Below are 18965 nucleotides of genomic sequence, written 5' to 3' on the forward strand. Positions count from 1 at the left end.
CGTCTTCACGCGGAATCAAACGATCCGACACCCGAACACGAGCCCCCGAGGGCCGGGGTATGACTGACACGTGCTTCCCGTGGCGGCGTGCGTAAACACCGGCACAAATCCGCGCTCAGAGCTAGCTTTTGTCTCGTCTGACACCCGCTACTTCCTGCTAACCTGTTTGGTTTTGGTTCAAACGCTTCCTGACGGAGCCGGATTGTGAGAGGTGTGTGAGAGGGTTCGAGCAGACTGGGTTCCCTCTCAAAATATGGTACTGCACACTATTCCAAAAAAATCGTACACGTTCTGCGTTAAATACCACACCAAATTCCTACAGGTACACTCCGAAATCTTCTGGAAAGCATTCTCGAAGGAGTGAGAACTGTTATAGCTGCAAGATTATTTACCTGAAACATCTGTACGACATCTGAAACCCTGGTCTTCGGGATCCTTCATTTTGAAGTGATGGTCTTTCTTTTTTGACAGCGCACTCAAGCCTCCCCCCGTACGTACCCCCCCTTCCCCCCCCCCCCCCCCCCTCACCCCCACTGAGGTGCGCCCGAAATCATCCATATTTAACAGCACACAGAAAGACATTTACATTAAAAATGTAGAGCCGCGTCTTTCTCGTTTACGCTGCCTGGATTTATTATTAAACCTTCATCTTTTATCATTTTTGGGACCTATCCGACACGACCGGGGCGTCCCTGCGTCACACCGCGCCTCTCTATGGTCAGACAAACAACCGGCCAATGTTTTAGGCCGAAGTGGTACTCATATACAAACCAAAATGATATAAAATTAATTCTAGGAACTCCAGTTGCCTGTGCGGAGCCCTGATCTCAACCCCAAATGAACAGCTTTGGGACGAATCAGAATGTCCACTATGAGCCAGGCCATTTGGTCCAGTGCCTGATCTCACAGCCGCTTCATATTCATTTATAAAAAAAATTCTGGATTCTTCTCCCAGTTTAGTCATTTCCAGTTCCCGATTGTGAACCCACTGGTGCCTGCACAACCCCCGATCGATCAGCGGGATCACCAAATGCACCCCCCCCCCCCCCTCGCAAAGGTGCCCAGACCAGTCGTTAAACAGGCCAGGTTGGTAGCTCTACACCACAGTTCGAAAACTAAATGGACACAAATTCCCACAGGCACAGTCCGCTACAGGCTGTTATACTGTAATGCATTTAGTTTTGGAATAACCCGGCCAGTCAGCTCGTGATCGGGTGTAGCCTAGGGGTTAAGGTACTTGACTAGTAATCGAAAGGTTGTTGGTTCAAGCCCCACTACTGCCAGGTTGCCACTGTTGGGCCCTTGAGCAAGGCCCTTAACCCTCATAGACTGTATACTGTCACAGAGCTGTAAGTCGCTTTGGATAAAAGCGTCCGCTAAATGCTGAAAACATACATGTAAACATCATGATCAGGTGTCCACAAACTTTTGACCCTTTAGTGTTTATTGTGCTTTTCCACACAGGTGAGATTTCGGGGATGGGGAAGGGGAAAGGGGGGTAGGGTGTTTTGATGTGTTTTGATGTCCGTGTGCATATACAGTATATGGAACATTTGAATATCCGGACCCTTATTTATCATCCAGATCAGTTCTGCTCGCCCAGCTGATGGGTATTTCGGGCGTGACCCCCCGGGGTGGGTGTCCAGGACCTATAGCGTCTGGATTTCTGCATATTGCAGGATTTTCCGTGTCGCCTCTGTCGGCTCGACGTCCTTTTATCCTTTTTAACGCGGGATCGGCGTCATGAAATATGCATGCAGGAGGAACGGCTTTACCGTACTCTCATCAGCAATTACCCAGACCGGTACCGCAATTTTCCATATTTGATTCCCAGTCTAGACTTTTCTGGTTATGAATTAATAACTTTTAAATAGAAAAGAAAAACGGCACAAATACTGTCTTAAAATTATATGAATACATTCAGAATTTCACGCAATGCATTAACTTGAGTCAGCATCACACACACTTGGATATAACAGACGCCCCTTAGGTATTCACAGAGACCCGCAGCACGTATGAAGGCCAACTGAGTCTGTTGAGATCCCGGACAGACCTGTGGTGGATTGAGCGCCCGATCGATCAGAAAACACGCCCTCACTGTCAGTCATCTAGGGGTCGCCACGGTGGATCTGGTCCACATATCAGATTCCTAAAGCAGCCCTCCTATTCCGATCTGGGCCCGGGACCTGCACTGACAAGCACACCTCATAATGAGCATGAGATTCAAACCCTGGACCCTGGATCTCAGCCACGCCCACCAAATCCCAGCGCATCAAACGTGCCCCTAGGTGCCCTCTCCGGGGTGAACTGGAGGACAGACCCACAGTGAATGAAATTAATTAACGTTCATTCATTGGTTTACTTACGGATGAATCCTGACCAGGGTCGTGGTGGGTCTGGAGACAGGACACTGTACAGTCTGAAGTTCATCTAGTGCACGTTCTTTTGGGAGCCAGGCATGTACAGGATCAAACCTAGGATTTCAGGATACTGTGCTGCTGTGAGGCACCCACTCTACCAGCTGTGCCACTGTGCCACCCTAAAACATGAAGACAAGAAATTAATACTAATGATACACCATAGTAATAAATAAATAAATAAATAAATATAAATATCATAAAGACTGAATGAAATGATTCATTTTGATTCATTATTACTCGTTTCGATGCAATATGACTCATTTTGATTCATTATGACTCCTTTTAATTCGTTATGACTTATAACTTATTGGATTCATTGAATTATTTGATTCATTATAACTCATTTTATATAGTATGACTTAGTCAATTCATTATGACTTATTTGATTCATATGACTCAGTTTGATTCAGTATGACTTATTTGATTCATATGACTCAGTTTGATTCAGTATGACTTATTTGATTCTTATGACTCATTTTGATTCATTATGACCTATTTGATCCATATGACTCATTTGATTCATTATGAACATACAGGTCAGTTGTAGCCTAGCGGTTAACGTACTGGACTAATAAGTAGAAGGTCATTGGTTCAAACCCCACCACTGTCAGGTTGCCACTGTTGGGCCCTTGAGCAAGGCCCTTGAATAAAAGCATCTCCTAAATGCAGAAAATGTAATTATGACTTATTTGATTCATTATGTTCATGGATTCGTTTGGGGACCGCTGGTGGAGGGGCCACACAGCGACAGAGGTTCTCGGGACCTGGGTCCGATTCTTCCTCCGGTCACTATTCCGTATTTAGGGGGTCACAATTCAAACCCTGGAGTCAGTGAGGTTCGAGGGGCCGACTCAAGGGCCCGTCTCGGCACCGATCGTGATGATAATACAGTCACAGAGCAGAAGATCTTCATACCAAACCTGGCTCTGGCACATCCCTGCCGTCAGCGCTAATCAGCCGGATTACGGCGGCGTTTCAGACGAGGGTTCGGCAGGATGGAAGGATGCTGACGGTCTGTGGTGCGTCTCGGCCGTGCTCTCACTCTCTTCGTCTTCATTTCCTCTCTCTTCCATCAGCCGCACTCAAACCCAGAGGCCCCGAGCTGTTTAAGAAAGAGAGATTCGCCATTTAAGCACGTGCTAACCCACCGGGAGCTTTAGATCAGTATTTAATTCTCCAGCTCGCTCTGTTTGTGTGTGTGTGTGTGTGTGTGTGTGTAAGTTTGTGTGTAAGTGCGTATGCATTTATTTATAAGGTGTGTGTGTGTGTGTGTGTGTGTGTGTGAGTGTGAGATGAAGCTCAGTTTCTATTAAGTCAGAGCTTCTCATCTCAGAATCGCCTCATCAGACCAAAACCTCTGAGTAGCATTTAAAACCACAATTCCAAAAAAAGTCGGGACGATGCAAATAAATACACAAGGCAACAAAAACAGCACAAAGAATCGATGTGAGGCCTCAAACACACTCCAGTTGGACTGGAAGGTTTGTGGAATGACCCCCAAAAAACAACGCAAAGCTCAGACGTTTATGTACAAGAATAAAAAGTTTAACATGATAAAAAAATAAAAAAATAAAAAAATAAAGACGTATATATCATGAAGCCTAAATGACATGATTCATTTTGATTCATTATGACTCATTTTAATTTGTTATGACTCATGTTGATTCATTATGACTCATTTAAATTCATTATGATTCGTTTTGATTCATTATGACCTATATGATTCATTATGTTTTTTTAGATTCATTATGACCTATGTGATTCATTATGACCTATATGATTCATTATGATTCATTCTAATTCATTATGACCTATTTGATTCATTATGATTCATTTTGTACGTATGTGTGTGTGTGTGTGTCTGTATGTTTGTGTCTATATGTGTGTGTATGTGTGTGTGTTTGCGTCATTATGTTCGTATGTGTGTGTGTGTGTGTACAGTGTGTGTGTGTGTACAGTATGTGTGTGTGTGTGTGTACAGTGTGTGTGTGTGTGTACAGTGTGTGTGTGTGTGTGTGTGTACAGTATGTATGTGTGTGTCTGTATATGTGTGTCGATAAGTGGCGGCCACATACTTTTGACCCCTCTGTGTTGGTGAGTTAATGGTTTATGGTGGAGGTAATAAATCTGGAGTGGGGATGGATGTGACGCTGAGGTTTGATTGGTCGGCGGGTCACGGCGGTCGTGAGGACGCGTGTGATCTCGGGCTGGAGCGCTGATGCTAGCTGTGCTAACTTCAGGGCTAAAAATAACGCGGCTCCTCAGAAGCTGTGCCAGCTGAGCTTTGATTCCTCTCCTCACTCTCTCTTTCATTCTTCCTCTTTATTAGGATCCTGAGGAACCGTGAGTATCTGGTGAACAGCCGGCGCTTCCTGTCCAGTCCCCGGACGCCCCTGCTTAGCTTAGCGTTTCGGAACATCACAGAGCCGCGGCTAACACAACATCGTTGTTGTATTTTTAGAAAGAGCGGCCGTGCTTTTCTTGGAAATCGGGACGCGGATTTTCAGAAGATGCTACGTCTGAGGACAACGGCGGGGTTCAGCAGAGATATCAGGCTAGCTACGGTTATTAGCGCTGAGACTGGAGCACCATTATTTTATTAGCATCGGAGGATAAATGCACGGTTTTATATTAGCATTCAGCCGTCTAAACTCTGAAAACTGATCATGTCGAGCTGATAAGAGCTGATCGCGTTAGCTCAGAACATCAGTGTTTACGTGATCAATCAGGTGGTATCAGCATCTAACAAACTCACCCTAACGCGTCGTTTAATATTAATGTTTATATTTAGTGTAGTAAGCGGGGCGGCAGTAACAGTACTAGTGTTTTAGTAGTATTAATTATTTATCATACAGCTGTCAGAAATATTATCATTATCATTATTATTATTATAAATATTATATTATTTATTATTATTATCATTATAAATATTATTATTATTTATTATTATTATTATTATCATTATAAATATTATTATTAACATTATTATTATTATTATAAATATGATTGTTATTATTAACATTATTATTATTATTATTATTATAATAGATATTATTATTATGTATTATTATTATTTATTTATTATCATTATTATAAATATTATAAATATTATTATTAACATTATTATTATTATTATTATTATTATTAACATTATTATTATTATCATAAATATTATTATTTATTATTATAATTTATTATTATTATAAATATTATTATTATTATTATTATTAACATTATTATTATTATTATCACTATTATTATTATCATTATATTATTTAAATAATTATGAGCATTATTATTAGTAGTAATGGTTGTTTTAAGATTTTATAGATTTTATTAAAATATTATTTATATTATTACTGTTATAATTATTTAAATTATGATTACATTAATGTTATTTTATTGAAATAATTATGAGCATTAATATAAATATTAATATTATTAGTATGTTCTTATTTGTATATGCATTAGTACTAAACAAATTCTTAATATGTTAATATATAAAGTTTGTATTATTTGTATATAATAAATAGTTTGATTCTTATTATTAATAAATGAATGATGTTATAAAGCAGAAGAGAGGAGGTAGCAGGAGGAGCTTTAGGGTTGTTGTTGTTGTTGTGTAGTTATGGTATAAGATGTAACGTTATGTAGCTTGTTGTGAGAACGATGATCATTATAACGGTGATGACGTGGCGTAACGTGAAGGATCCGGCGGTTATTATTCTGCGTGTTTGTTAGCTGAGCGGCATGAGCGGTGTGAAACGTGTTCCTATTAGAACCTGATCAACGTTTCTGTGTTTTTCTCCTCCGGCTTCTCCTGCACGTTTGTAATGAGCTCAGTGTTTCTTCTTCTTACTCGCTCAACATTTACTTACACGCTAGCAAACTAATCCTGTAACCAGCGCGCGTGACACCCGGATGCCCGCTAAGAGCTCCTGAGCCGCCGCTAACGACCTTTAGCTGCCGCCGCAATTACAGGACCTGATGTGTTTGTGTACGCGGCCAACCTTCCACTGCTGCTAACCGTACCAATTAACCTAAACTCATTAGTGTGTGTGTGTGTGTGTGTGTAGTGGGGGGGGGGGGTTAGTGGAAATATTCTACACACACATACACACACACTGTGTACAACATGTTGAACTAGAAGTTACACCACATGTCAGAGATCAAACCCATTGAGAGCGGCCAACGGAATATACACACACACACACACACACACACACACACACACACACACACTTTAGCTTTCATGTATGTTTGGGTTTCTCCAGAGTCTCCAGCTCATGTTCAAAGCTCCACGGCGGCGGCTTTAGAAGACAGCAGCACCATCACAGAGATGATCTGAAGCACCGGGCTGTTTAGGCTAAAGCATCCGTGTTGTGTTTGGCCCCTAAACGGAGCCCCGGAGGTGCGGGTTCGAACCCGTGCTGAAGCGCCTGAATTTCCCGTGACTGATACCTGGCCGCCTCACCAGCGCGGGTTCTTTACAGCAAATCAAAACATTTAGTTTCGGAATTCGTAATATTTTTTTAGAATAAAGACATAATATTATGAGAATAAATGATTAATATCATGAAAATAAAGTTTTAATATTCAGATTTTTTGAATAAATTATTATTTTATTAAAAAAATTATTTAAAAAGTTGTAATATTTAACATTAATGTAAGATTAAAATCAAAATATTTTACAGAATTAATTATTATTTTAAAAATAGTCATAATATTTTGATAATAAAGTCGTAATATTTTAAGAATAAAGACATAATTCTTTAAAAATAAACTTTTAATATTATGAGAATAATATTCAGATTTGTAGTATAAATTATTTAATATAACCAATTATTAAAAAAAGTTGAAATATTTTTAGAATTAAAGTAAAAATATTTTACAGAATTAATTAATAACTTAAGAATAAATCTGTAATATGAAAATAAATTATTAATATTTTAGAGAAAAGTCATAAACATTTTTTTATTTTTATTTTATTTTTTAAATTATTATTTTTTAGAATAAAGTCATAATATTTTAAGAATAAAGTTGTAATATTTTGAGAATAAAGTCGTAATATTTAAAGAATTAAGTTGTAATATTAAAAGAATTAATTATTAATATGTTGATAATAAAGTCGTAATATTTATGAGAATTAAGTTGTAATATTTAAATAATTAATTATTAATATGTTGATAATAAAGTGGTAATATTTTGAGGATAAATTATTAATATTTATGAGATTAAAGTCGTAATATTTCGAGGATGAACGCTGTTTCCTCTGAAGCCGTTTCAGCGTCTTTATACTAACAACAAACTGGTGCTGGCGCTGACCTCAATCCCACAGAACACCTCTGGGATGAACTGGAACCTTGACTGTGAGGCAGGCCATGGTAGAGTCGTGCTTCAGGATAGAAACAGGATGTTTAACATGCTCACAGTGAGTGGTGTCCATATACTTTTGTCCCTGCCCATATTTCCCGTGACTGATGCCTCGCTGCCTCGCTGCCGTGCGCTCTTTACATCGAATCAAAACATTTTGTTTTCAGGATTCGTAAACACGCTGTAGCATGCGCGGAAATAAATTAGCTTCTTTGGTATCGGGTGGCCCGCCGCGCACCCACCTTACAGCCGGGGGGTTTAGAGACGGAGACGAGCCGCGCCACCCGAGTCGTACATCTGTACGCCTGACGATGAAGGAGGTGTTGGTGTGTGTGTGTGTGGGGGTGGGGGGGGGCGTGGGCAGTAAGACGTTAGCTGGTAAGACGGCTGCGTTTTTCATGCCGCTCCTCCGTGTTTACGTGTGCTGCGCCGCCGCCGTGAATTAGAGCCGCCGTCTCAGAACATGAAAAGTTCCCAAAGCTGTTTTGTTTTCTCTCCCCGTTTCCAGTTTGGCGTTTGGTGCGAGGCGAGAGGATGCTAGCACGTTAGCGAAGGTAAAGCGCCTCTGACAGCGCTATCTGAGCGTTTGAGGGGTGTAATTGACTTGTGTGTGTGTGTGTGTGTGTGTGTGTGTGTGTTTTCTGCCCGTGTGTACGCCGCCGCCGCTCGTGAGGAAACACGCCGCTTTGTTACTCTTTTAAGAATGTTGTTAGACGTAAAACGCCTGGCGAGGACTCACGTACAGAACAGAGGAGAGAGGAACACAACAGAAGAAGAAACGAGGAAGGTTGAGAAAGGAAAACGCTACATGCTACATGCTACGGCAGGTAGGCGGTCGGGGTGGTGGTGGTGGCGGTGGTGATGGTAACGGGGCTGGATGTGTTCTTGTTGAGGGGTTCGAGCCTGACCCTGAGAAGGTTCCCTGGTCTGAACGGTGTTAGAAATGTCAAGGCGTCGACGTTCTATCAACATTTAACTCTTATAATAAAAATAATAATATTAATAATAGTGATATTCATAATAATAATAATAGTAATAATAATAATAATAATAACAATAATAATATAAATAATACTTATAGTAATAATGATAATAATAATATTTATAATAATAATCTTATAATAATAATATAAATAATAATATAAATAATAATAATAATGATAAAAATAAAAAACAATAATATAAATAATAATATAAATAATAATAATAATAATGATAATAATAATAATAATAACAATAATATAAATAATAGTAAAAATAATGATAATATGTATAATAATAATAATAATAAAAGTAAATAATAATAATATAATAAATTATGTTGATAATACAATAAATAATAATGAAATTTATAATAATAAATTAATAATAGTTATAATAATAATGAAAATAATTAGAATAATAACAATAATATTACATTAATTTTCTGTAATATATGATCATATTATTTGTTATATTTATTATTTAGTTATTATAATGAAAATAATATATTTTTTATTACTTTTAATATTATTATAAATATTATCATTATTATTTATTATGTCAATAATATTTATATTATTATTATTGCGCAGCATCCCAGCAACCTCCTAGCAATCACCTGAAGTACTACTGAATCCACCTAACAACACCCTAGCAACCACAGTTCCACTAAGTTGAATATGTTTTATATTTTATTACTATAGTAAAAAGTTGGTTTGGCCCTGAGTCACGTTACACACGCCCGTCAGTGAGTGAGAGCCAGCGCAGATCCGCCATGTGTACAGCATTCATTATACATACTTAGCCTTTGTGTCTGAGATGTGCCCATACATATTTATCTAGCCGCACTGTACGTCCACGAGTGTGTGTGTGTGTGTGTGTGTGTGTGTGTGTGCAGAGGTCTAGTGGCAGCGATATAAAAAGGTAGCTGTGTGACATTTCTAATTCTCCATGCACCAGCCCACTCCATCCTCTCCCCCGCCGTGTCCCTGCATGCTACAGTAAGCCCGGAGGATTGACAATAATTACGCCGGCGCTCAGAATGAGGAGCGTAATGTGAACACAGCCGCGCCCTAATTGCCTTTTCATTATTTGCTAACACAGAGAGCTATTCGCTCATAAGAGAGCGCTCGCGTAGTAATTGGCTGACAATAGGATGCTAGGCCTGTGTTTGGCAGCGCCGCTAATGTTTTGCGTGGAGGCGCGGCTTTTATTTCCTTTTTCTTTATTACTATTAAACATGTGGAGCGTTAAAGCGGCGTTTAAAGCCGCGATTTACAGCCTGAATGAGAACGGAGACACAGACGTGAGCCGGCGTTTAGGGTGGAACATCCTATTAGGTGAATTAGGATTCCAGTTGGTAGCTTTCCATGTTAGCTGCCTCCGAACCAAATGGGATTTAGACGGCTTTGTTTCAGCCGCGCTCGCGCATTCAGACTAGCGCCGCCGCCGCCAAACCGCCGGAAAGAACACGCGGCAGTGCTAGCAGGGTTCGAGAGTACGGCAGACTGAAGGTTTGGTCCTGTGGGGACGTGATTCAGAGAGTTTGGTTCATTTCTATGCTAGTCTATAGTTTTACCATAACTGGTCAGGGTCACGGTGGGTCCTATTTATTGAGCAGTGAACACCCCGGAACAGGGAACACCCCGGAACAGGGAACACCCTGGAACCCTAACTCTTCTTGCTGAGAGGTGCAACACCGTATAACCCAACCCCACAAAAAACCTTACAGGTGACCCACTTTATACTGGTCAGGGTCACAGTGGGTCCAATTTAATAAGCAAGAAACACACCGGAACAGGGAACACCCCAGAACAGGGAACAACCTGGAACCCTAACCTTTCTTGTTGAGAGGTGCACCACCGTGCCGCCCAACCCAAAAAACCTACAGATGACCTATTTTATCCTGGTCAGGGTCACTGTGAGTCCAATTTATTAAACTTTATTACACTTGGGTTTTGTGGGAGGAAACCGGAGCACCCGGAGGAAACCCACACTGACACGGAAAGAACACAGGAAGGACCCGGACCGCCCTGTCAAGGGAATCGAACCCTAACCCTTCTTGCTGAGAGGTGTGCCACCGTGCCGCCCAGCACAAGGGCCTTCCCTAAACTGTTGCTGCAAATATAATTTGCTTTATAAGCCGAAACACGAATTCAATAATGAAAAGGACGTCCAAATACTTTTGACCCTATAGAGTGAGTGTGTTGGATGACCAATCACTGATTGCGCAACATCCGACAGGATCGTTACGTCCAATCAACACGAAGCCTGAAGCTAGCGTTCCCGCTCTTTTTATCTGTAGGTGCGCGCGGCGGCGTGGTAATTACCTAACACGCTCGTCCTCTCGCTCTTATCCAGTAATTAGCTTCACCGAGCCGGCGGCTCTGGCTGCAGCGGTCCGTCCTCTCCGGCGTTTAAACGATTAGCGAGCGCTTGAAGGATTTGTTTGTATATGAGGGCCGCGTGTGATGAGCGCTCCTGGACTAATTGGCTCCTCAGGGACGCCACTTTCTAACAGTTTGAGCGTAATTACAGAGCGCGTGAGACGCTAAACTGCCCCGGCTGTCTCCTCGCGCCCGGCTAATTGCGCGCAACAAGTGAGGCGGGCGTTTGGTTTCTGTGCCGTCATGAAGCTGGACACCACGAACGCGTGGACGTTTCAGGGGAGCCGGGCGGTGATGGCAAACAGAGTACGCTGATATTACGCAACGCTAATCACAATCAAAGAACGTGTGTGTGTGTGTGTGTGCATTGTATGAATCCATAAGCTACACACACACAGCCTGCACTATTCTACAAGTAAGTGGACGCCCCTTCTACCATCGACCAATCACAGCGTTCCTGTTCCAGCATGACTGAGCACAAACACACTTTGACTGTCAGCCAGGCACACATGGGCACAAATTCCCACAGACACACTACAGTATAAAATCTTAAGGGTTGCAGGTTCTTCTGACCAAACGGACACAAATTCCCACACACAGACGTCCTCCAAAGCTTCCCACACCTGCCCCTGATTCATAATGAATCTGTATGCACAGAGGTGGCTTAGTGGTTAAGGTACTAGACTATTGATCAGAAGGTCGCTGGTTCAAGTCCCACCATGACCCCTGAGCAAGGTCCTTAACCCTCAATTGCTTGCATTGTTTTCAATCACAAGTGTGATTGCTACAAGGGGTTCTAAGCGGTTAATGACACCATTAATTGTCCCCGGACAGGAGCAGCACGCAATCATTCCAAAAGAATTGACCCGAAAGCAGCAGGAACAACAAACTGAACTGCAAACACCTCCGTTACTGAAGTGTGTGTGTGTGTGTGTGTGTGTGTGTGTGTGTGTTCCTGGCTTCTCTCAGCTATGCCAGTGATGTTTGGCCCATTTTCCTGCCGCATACCTACCAACCATCCCGCCTCCGGTCCAAAAAAAAGGGCAGCACATTCCCCTCACGCACAAACATCTACTTTAAATGATGCTACACAGTTTGTTTTGTGTGTGTGTGCGTGTGTGTAAGCGCCCCAAACGTTCTGCTCCAAAGGTGACACCCCAAACACCTTTCCCTACTAAACACTGACCCTGCTTCACTGAGTGGGGGGGGCTCTGATGTTCCTGGAGAGGTTCGAGACTCTCCGTAGGAGTACCGATGGCATGAGCCTGGTTAAAGCGTGGTCGGTGGGGGGCGGTAAACTGTCTGCTGAGGGTGATTGTGTACCAGCGTGTGATGAGCGTGCATTGTGATGAGTGCTGGTGTTTGGGTGCTGGTGTTTTCGGTGTTGTGATGAGTGCTGGTGTTTGGGGTGTTGTGATGAGTGCTGGTGTTTGGGTGCTGGTGTTTGGGGTGTTGTGATGAGTGCTGGTGTTTGGGTGCTGGTGTTTTCGGTGTTATGATGAGTGCTGGTGTTTGGGGTGTTGTGATGAGTGCTGGTGTTTGGGTGCTGGTGTTTTCGGTGTTATGGTGAGTGCTGGTGTTTGGGGTGTTGTGATGAGTGCTGGTGTTTGGGTGCTGGTGTTTTCGGTGTTGTGATGAGTGCTGGTGTTTGGGTGCTGGTGTTTTCGGTGTTGTGATGAGTGCTGGTGTTTGGGTGCTGGTGTTTTCGGTGTTATGATGAGTGCTGGTGTTTGGGGTGTTATGATGAGTGCTGGTGTTTGGGTGCTGGTGTTTTCGGTGTTGTGATGAGTGCTGGTGTTTGGGTGCTGGTGTTTTCGGTGTTGTGATGAGTGCTGGTGTTTGGGTGCTGGTGTTTTCGGTGTTATGATGAGTGCTGGTGTTTGGGTGCTGGTGTTTGAGGTGTTATGATGAGTGCTGGTGTTTGGGTGCTGGTGTTTTCGGTGTTATGATGAGTGCTGGTGTTTGGGTGCTGGTGTTTTCGGTGTTATGATGAGTGCTGGTGTTTGGGTGCTGGTGTTTTCTCTGTGCCGGGACGCAGCAGAACCGAAGGTGCATGAGAAGCGTTTCCTGAACAGCACAGCTGCTGTAAGAGAAAAAAGCTCAAAGTGCCGAGATAATGCGCCGCTGTGGTGCGGATTGAGGTCGCAATCTCACTCCCACTTCCCCTCTCTGATAAGTGCTCGCATTGATGAGACCTGGCATCCCCGCTCTTATCTCCCAAACACGCCGTGGCAGGAACAGAGCGCTGGAATAAAAGCCCCGCTACATCGGGACGGTAACGCATCCGCTTAGGCGCAGCTAAACCTCCCAAAAAAACAACAAAATAATGCGACACCGCGTCTGTGTGCAAACAATAATGTTCAACATTCTTTTACTGGAGTAAGCACATTTCCTCTACTGGTTTCTCCTCTTTTCTTTCATTCTTACATTTATTTATTTATTTTATTTATTTATTTATGTTTTATTTAGGAACGCTTGTATACCTGCTCATATATGTAACTATTCAGTCATTAGTCATGTGACCTGCTTTTTGGAGCAGAATGACCAGACCAGCCTGAGCTCTGACACCATCTCTGGGGTGAATCGGAACACCGATCTTGCAAGTCAAGACTTATGTCGTCCAACATCAGCACTGGTGTTGTCGCTTAGACTGAGGAATTCCCACAGACACACTACAAAGTCTTGTGAAAGACCTTTTCAGATGATGCACGTATCTCTGTGTGATCTTTTCTGCAAGGACAACAGCCGACAGACTTTTAAATACGTTTGTGGGAATTTGTGCCCGCTCAGTTCCCTGTCTGGGTTCTGTGTCTGTGTTCTGTGTCTATTTAAAATGAAAAGATTAATACTTTAAATCCTGATGTATCAAATATGATACAAACAAAAACTTGTATATGAAAACTCTTATTTAGTTTCTCTTTTTTTGTATTTTACAGAAGGTCATAAAAACTCTCCAGTCTGAAGCTTTAAAAGATAAAAAAAAAAAGAAACTACGCGAGCTCAGACTCAGCGAACATTTTCTAAACGTTTATCGTTTCTGTGCGTTTATCTGCAGCACAGAGAGCGTTCCTGATCCCCGCCGGCTCAGTCTGATTTAATTCCCGGGTCAGCCGTACAAAAGGACGCCGAGCGTTCTTAACGCCGGGGCTGAACCGTGAACACGCTCACGCGGGACGCGGGCGGACGCTGACATCTTTACGAGGAGGAAATATTTCAGGTCGTAACTCTGCGCGAACGTGCCCGTCCGGGCCGCCCCGGAGGATCTGACACCCCTGGGTACGAGCTCACGCTGGCGGCGAGCGGATTCCGGGCCGGTTTGCATCTGGTCGAGGTGCTGCGTCTGCACTCTGCCCGCGTCGGTGCTATTACGTAATTAGGTTTGGACTCGGACGTTGCTTTTTAACAGATTATGGCAGCATATGCCCGCTTGATCGAGTGCCAGCTTGTTGATGGCCGCCGCTCCGCCCGTCCGTCCGTCAGGAATCAGGGAGGGTTCTGAGCGCCAGACGCTAATGAATTGCTCTCGTGATCTCGGGGCCCGAACGTGACGCCGAACTTTAATTCGGGATCAGTGACCTGAATCGAACCTGAAAGGTTCCAGCGGTGTCTCTGCGGTGCTACCGGCCTGGCCGGGAGTCCAGCAGACGCCACTGAGCGCATTTCATCTCATCCGACAATACAAATTTTCTCTGCGAGAGCGCCTCCCGCTGTCTGTGGTGGAGGAACACACAGTGCATAGCGTGTCTCTCCAGATGTGAAGGGGGCGGAGCTACACAGTAGTTGCTGACAGGTGTAAAGCAAATCACATGCTTCCAGCTTTGCAGAAACAGTTTAGGGATGGGCCCTGTGTACAAAGCAAGAAGCTCCAGTGTCCTGCACAGAACCCTGACCTCAGTCCGAATCAACAGAACACAATCCGAGCAATTGAGGGTGAAGGGCCTTGCTCAGGGGCCCAGCAGTGGCAACTTTGCGATGGTGGGGCTTGAACCGGCAACCTTCTGATTACAGGTTCAGTACCTCAACCACAGAGCTACAAAAAAAACAACAAACATTGGAAAACAGCAAATAATAAATCAGTTTTGTTTGTTGGGTATTTAGATGAAATAAAATGTATTTTAGGCACCTTAATTATCAAAAGTAATCGGACACCCCTCTATTTTCCCCGCGAACGATGCGAGCGAGCTCCTCGCCGTAACGGCGACGGTCTGAAGAACCACGCCGTGAATTTGTCAAAGCGAGCGACGGCGGGGACGGACCTTCACCTGATAGCGACAGCTGTATCCCGCCGTACTGAGTCAGCTAGCGCGAGAGAGAGCGAGCTGTCGCTTCAGATGACGGGGGGGATTAAATCACCGCGGGCGTGATGGACGTGGGCGCGGCGGGGCGAGACCACGCAGAGCTCGTAAAGAACCGGACAGGCCTCCGACCGAGAGCCGGGACGGACGGGGACGGACGGGGCCTTTACGAGCGCCGGCGGATTTAACGGGTGATAATGACGGCGAGTCCCGGGTGGCGGCGGCGCAGAGAGAGGTGATTTATGCCGCCGGAGGATGACAGGCGCGGCGTTTCGGATACGGGGGTGGAAGGGGAGGGGGTGGGGGTGCGCAGGTAATAGAAGCGAGTGGATATGAAACATCCCAGCCGGATCATGCAGCATTTTCCTGTTATTCTCACAGATTCTGTCATTTTTCTTCACATTTAGTCATGTCCAATTCCCCACTGCCATTTCTCACTTGCCAGCGCGTGGGTGGCACTGCAGTGTGCAGCCAAAAGTATTCGGACGCCTGACTGTGAGCTTTAAAAACAAACCTTTAAAACAGAGCGACGTCTGTGTGAGCTTTCCAGCTGGAACGACAGCGACTATGGGAATTTGTGCCCGCTCAGTCCTGAAATGACAGCGTACAGCTGGACGCCGATCGATCAGTCGGCATTCCGGTTCATTCCAGAGCTGTTGAGTGGGGATGAGGCCAGGGCTCTGTGCCCTTCCCTAAACTGTTGCTACAAAACCTCCCCTCCGGAGAGGCGCCCGGTTCACCCGTTCCCTCCCCCAAACTCAAGCCCGGCCCCCCAAAGACCTGTTATAACGGCTACACAGAGAGCGAGAGCCGGAGAACACCGAGACGTTACCAATTACTGACTGTACAGCACCGAGAGGCGCCGCGCCGGTGCTGTCAGCAAACCGCCAGAAACAACGCGGCTAATGACACAAGAGACGGCGGAAGAGGTACAGATGGAGCGTCTCGCTAACATACAAAACACGATACTCGCTCATGGCTAGCACGCTTGAGGTTCCTGCCAGGATCACCGCACAAGCCGCCACTTCTTATCACCCGCCACTCAGGTTCCCACACTGAACCGTATAGTGTATGGACAGTCATGCTAAGCTCCACGTGACTCCCCCCACCATTAGCGCAGACGCCCAGACCACTCACGGAAATCAGGTGTATCATTCTTCTCTCAGACACGCCCATTCCATGTGTATCTGTGCAAGTGTGTGTGAGATATATACAGTATATACAGTATATGTATATATATATAAGAAGTCATGTTATATATACTGTTTATTAAAAGCATGACAGACGAAGACCAGGTCAGGGAGGCGGAGTGCCACAGGGCATCACCGTGCCACTCCTTCCTTCCAGAAGACAGGAAGTGCCCGTCGTTCTTGGCCGTGCCCTCTTCCCTTAATTCGGGAAGGAGGGGGGCGCTGGTGACATCAGCGGGCCGGCGGGTGTTTGATGTGTCAGTCCTGAAGGAACCGCTTACAGCAATTAGGAAATCCTTCAACAAGCGTTTGCCGAACGTCGGCCGCTTTTTTGGCGTTCGCCTCCCGTCCCTGCCTACTAACGAGCAGGGTTTGATCTGCGATAATTACTCTCCCGCCAGCCTCCGGGCCCTGACAGGTCCCCTCCCGGGAGGGCCCCGCTCACCGCCGCCGCGACTCGCTGATTGCATCAAAGTGTCAGAAATTGCAGCATCAAAAATAATAACTGATATTTTCACTGGCTCGACCTCAGTGTGAATGTTTCCTCCAAAACACTCGCTAATTTATGTCTCTTACAGCCAGAGAGGGTGTGTGTGTGAGTATGTGTGTGTGTGTGAGTATGTGTGTGTTAGTGTGTGTATGAGTGTATGTGTGTGTGTGTGTGAGAGAGAGAGTGTGTATGTGAGTGTGGGAGTATGTGTGTGTGTGTGTTAGTGTGTGTGAGTGTGTGTGTGTTAGTGTGTGTATGAGTGTATGTGTGTGTGTGTGTGAGAGAGAGAGTGTGTATGTGAGTGTGGGAGTATGTGTGTGTGTGTGTTAGTGTGTGTGAGTGTGTGTGTGTTAGTGTGTGTATGAGTGTATGTGTGTGTGTGTGTGTGAGAGAGAGAGTGTGTATATGAGTGTGGGAGTATGTGTGAGTGTGTAGGTTTGAGGGATTGTGTATGAGTGTGTGTGTGAGTGTTTGTATGTGTGAGTGTGTATGTGTGTATGAGTGTATGTTTGAGAGTAGTGTGTGTGTGTTTGAGTGTGTGTGTGTGAGAGAGTGTTTGTGTGTGTGAGTGTGTATGTGTGTATGGGTGTATGTTTGAGAGTAGTGTGTGTGTGTGTGTGTTTGAGTGTGTGTGTGAGAGAGAGTGTTTGTGTGTGTGAGTGTGTATGTGTGTGTGAGTGTTTGTATGTGCGAGTGTGTATGTGTGTATGAGTGTATGTTTAAAAGTGTGTGTGTAGGTGAGTGTGTTTGAGAGTGTGACTGTGTGTGTGTGATTGTGTGTGTGTGTATGTTTGAGAGAGTGTGTGTGTGTGTGTTTAGAGTGTGTTTGAGAGAGTGTATATGAGTGTGTGTGTGTGTGTTTGAGTGTATGTTTGAGAGTGTGTGTGTGTGTGTGTGTTTGAGTGTATGTTTGAGAGAGTGTATATGAGTGTGTGTGTGTGTGTTTGAGTGTATGTTTGAGAGAGTGTATATGAGTGTGTGTGTGTGTGTGTGTGTGTGTTTGAGTGTATGTGTAAGTGTGTGTGTCAGTGCGTGAGAGTGTGTGTGTGAGCATTGGTGTGTGTGTGTGTTTGTATGTGTGAGTGTATGTTTGAGAGTGTGAGTATGTGTGTATTTGAGTAAGTTTGAGAGAGTGTGTGTGGGTGTGTGTGTGTGTGTGTTTGAGTGAGTGGGTGTGTGTGTGTGTGTTTGAGTGTATGTGTGTGTATGAGAGTGTGTCTGTATGAGTGTGTGTGTAGTGTGTTTGTCGGCATTAGGAGTTGTTTTACTACAATAAATCACGTTAAGCGTTGTTCTTACGGCCTGAGTCGCTTTTACCGCCTCGTATCAAACAGTTCGTCTCATTGGAGGAGCTTTGAACTGGTCAGCAAACAGCAAACTGGGTCAAAGTTCAATCAGGTGAACTTGTGCACGCCATAGTAAACATCGACCCTAAGAGCGTCTGCTAAATGCCGAAAATGTAAGTGCATTAAGTATGTGGACACTTCTGCTAATTACTGAGGTCCTGAAGCAGATCCGGCGGATCCCTGACGTCATCGCCCCCGCCGACCGCCTCCAAAACGAATCGGAATGTGATCGTGAGGGTCTGCTCGATCTCAAACGCCGGACAGCCGTCCCAGAGGAGAACAGAGGCCTTGAGGGGGGTGGTATTTCTCACCTTGACCCTGAGCGAGTAAAGTGGCTGCTGGTGAGACGTGGACGTGGGAAGCGTGTTTAGGATCTGCAGGGAGCATGAAGACATCCTTCAGATTAAAATCCAACCCACCATCTTATTGTTGTGAGGGAAACTCTGCGCCCCACAGTCGGGGTAATCTCCGGCGCGGCTCTGA

At 44.4% G+C, this 18965-nt stretch overlaps 1 long non-coding RNA gene across 3 annotated transcripts in view; it reads right to left on the reverse strand.

The window, feature by feature from the left end:
- Positions 1-18965, reverse strand: part of LOC134304258 (uncharacterized) — a 123771-nt gene that overhangs the window by 14366 nt on the left and 90440 nt on the right. For all 3 annotated transcript variants that reach the window (XR_010007795.1, XR_010007794.1, XR_010007793.1), the window contains exons 5-6: positions 3336-3522; positions 2367-2539 (exon numbers count right to left, since the gene is read on the reverse strand). This is a non-coding gene — a long non-coding RNA (uncharacterized LOC134304258). The remainder of the gene's footprint in view (positions 1-2366; positions 2540-3335; positions 3523-18965) is intronic.

This window comes from Trichomycterus rosablanca, chromosome 27 (assembly GCF_030014385.1).
Source record: "Trichomycterus rosablanca isolate fTriRos1 chromosome 27, fTriRos1.hap1, whole genome shotgun sequence".
NCBI lineage: Eukaryota > Metazoa > Chordata > Actinopteri > Siluriformes > Trichomycteridae > Trichomycterus > Trichomycterus rosablanca.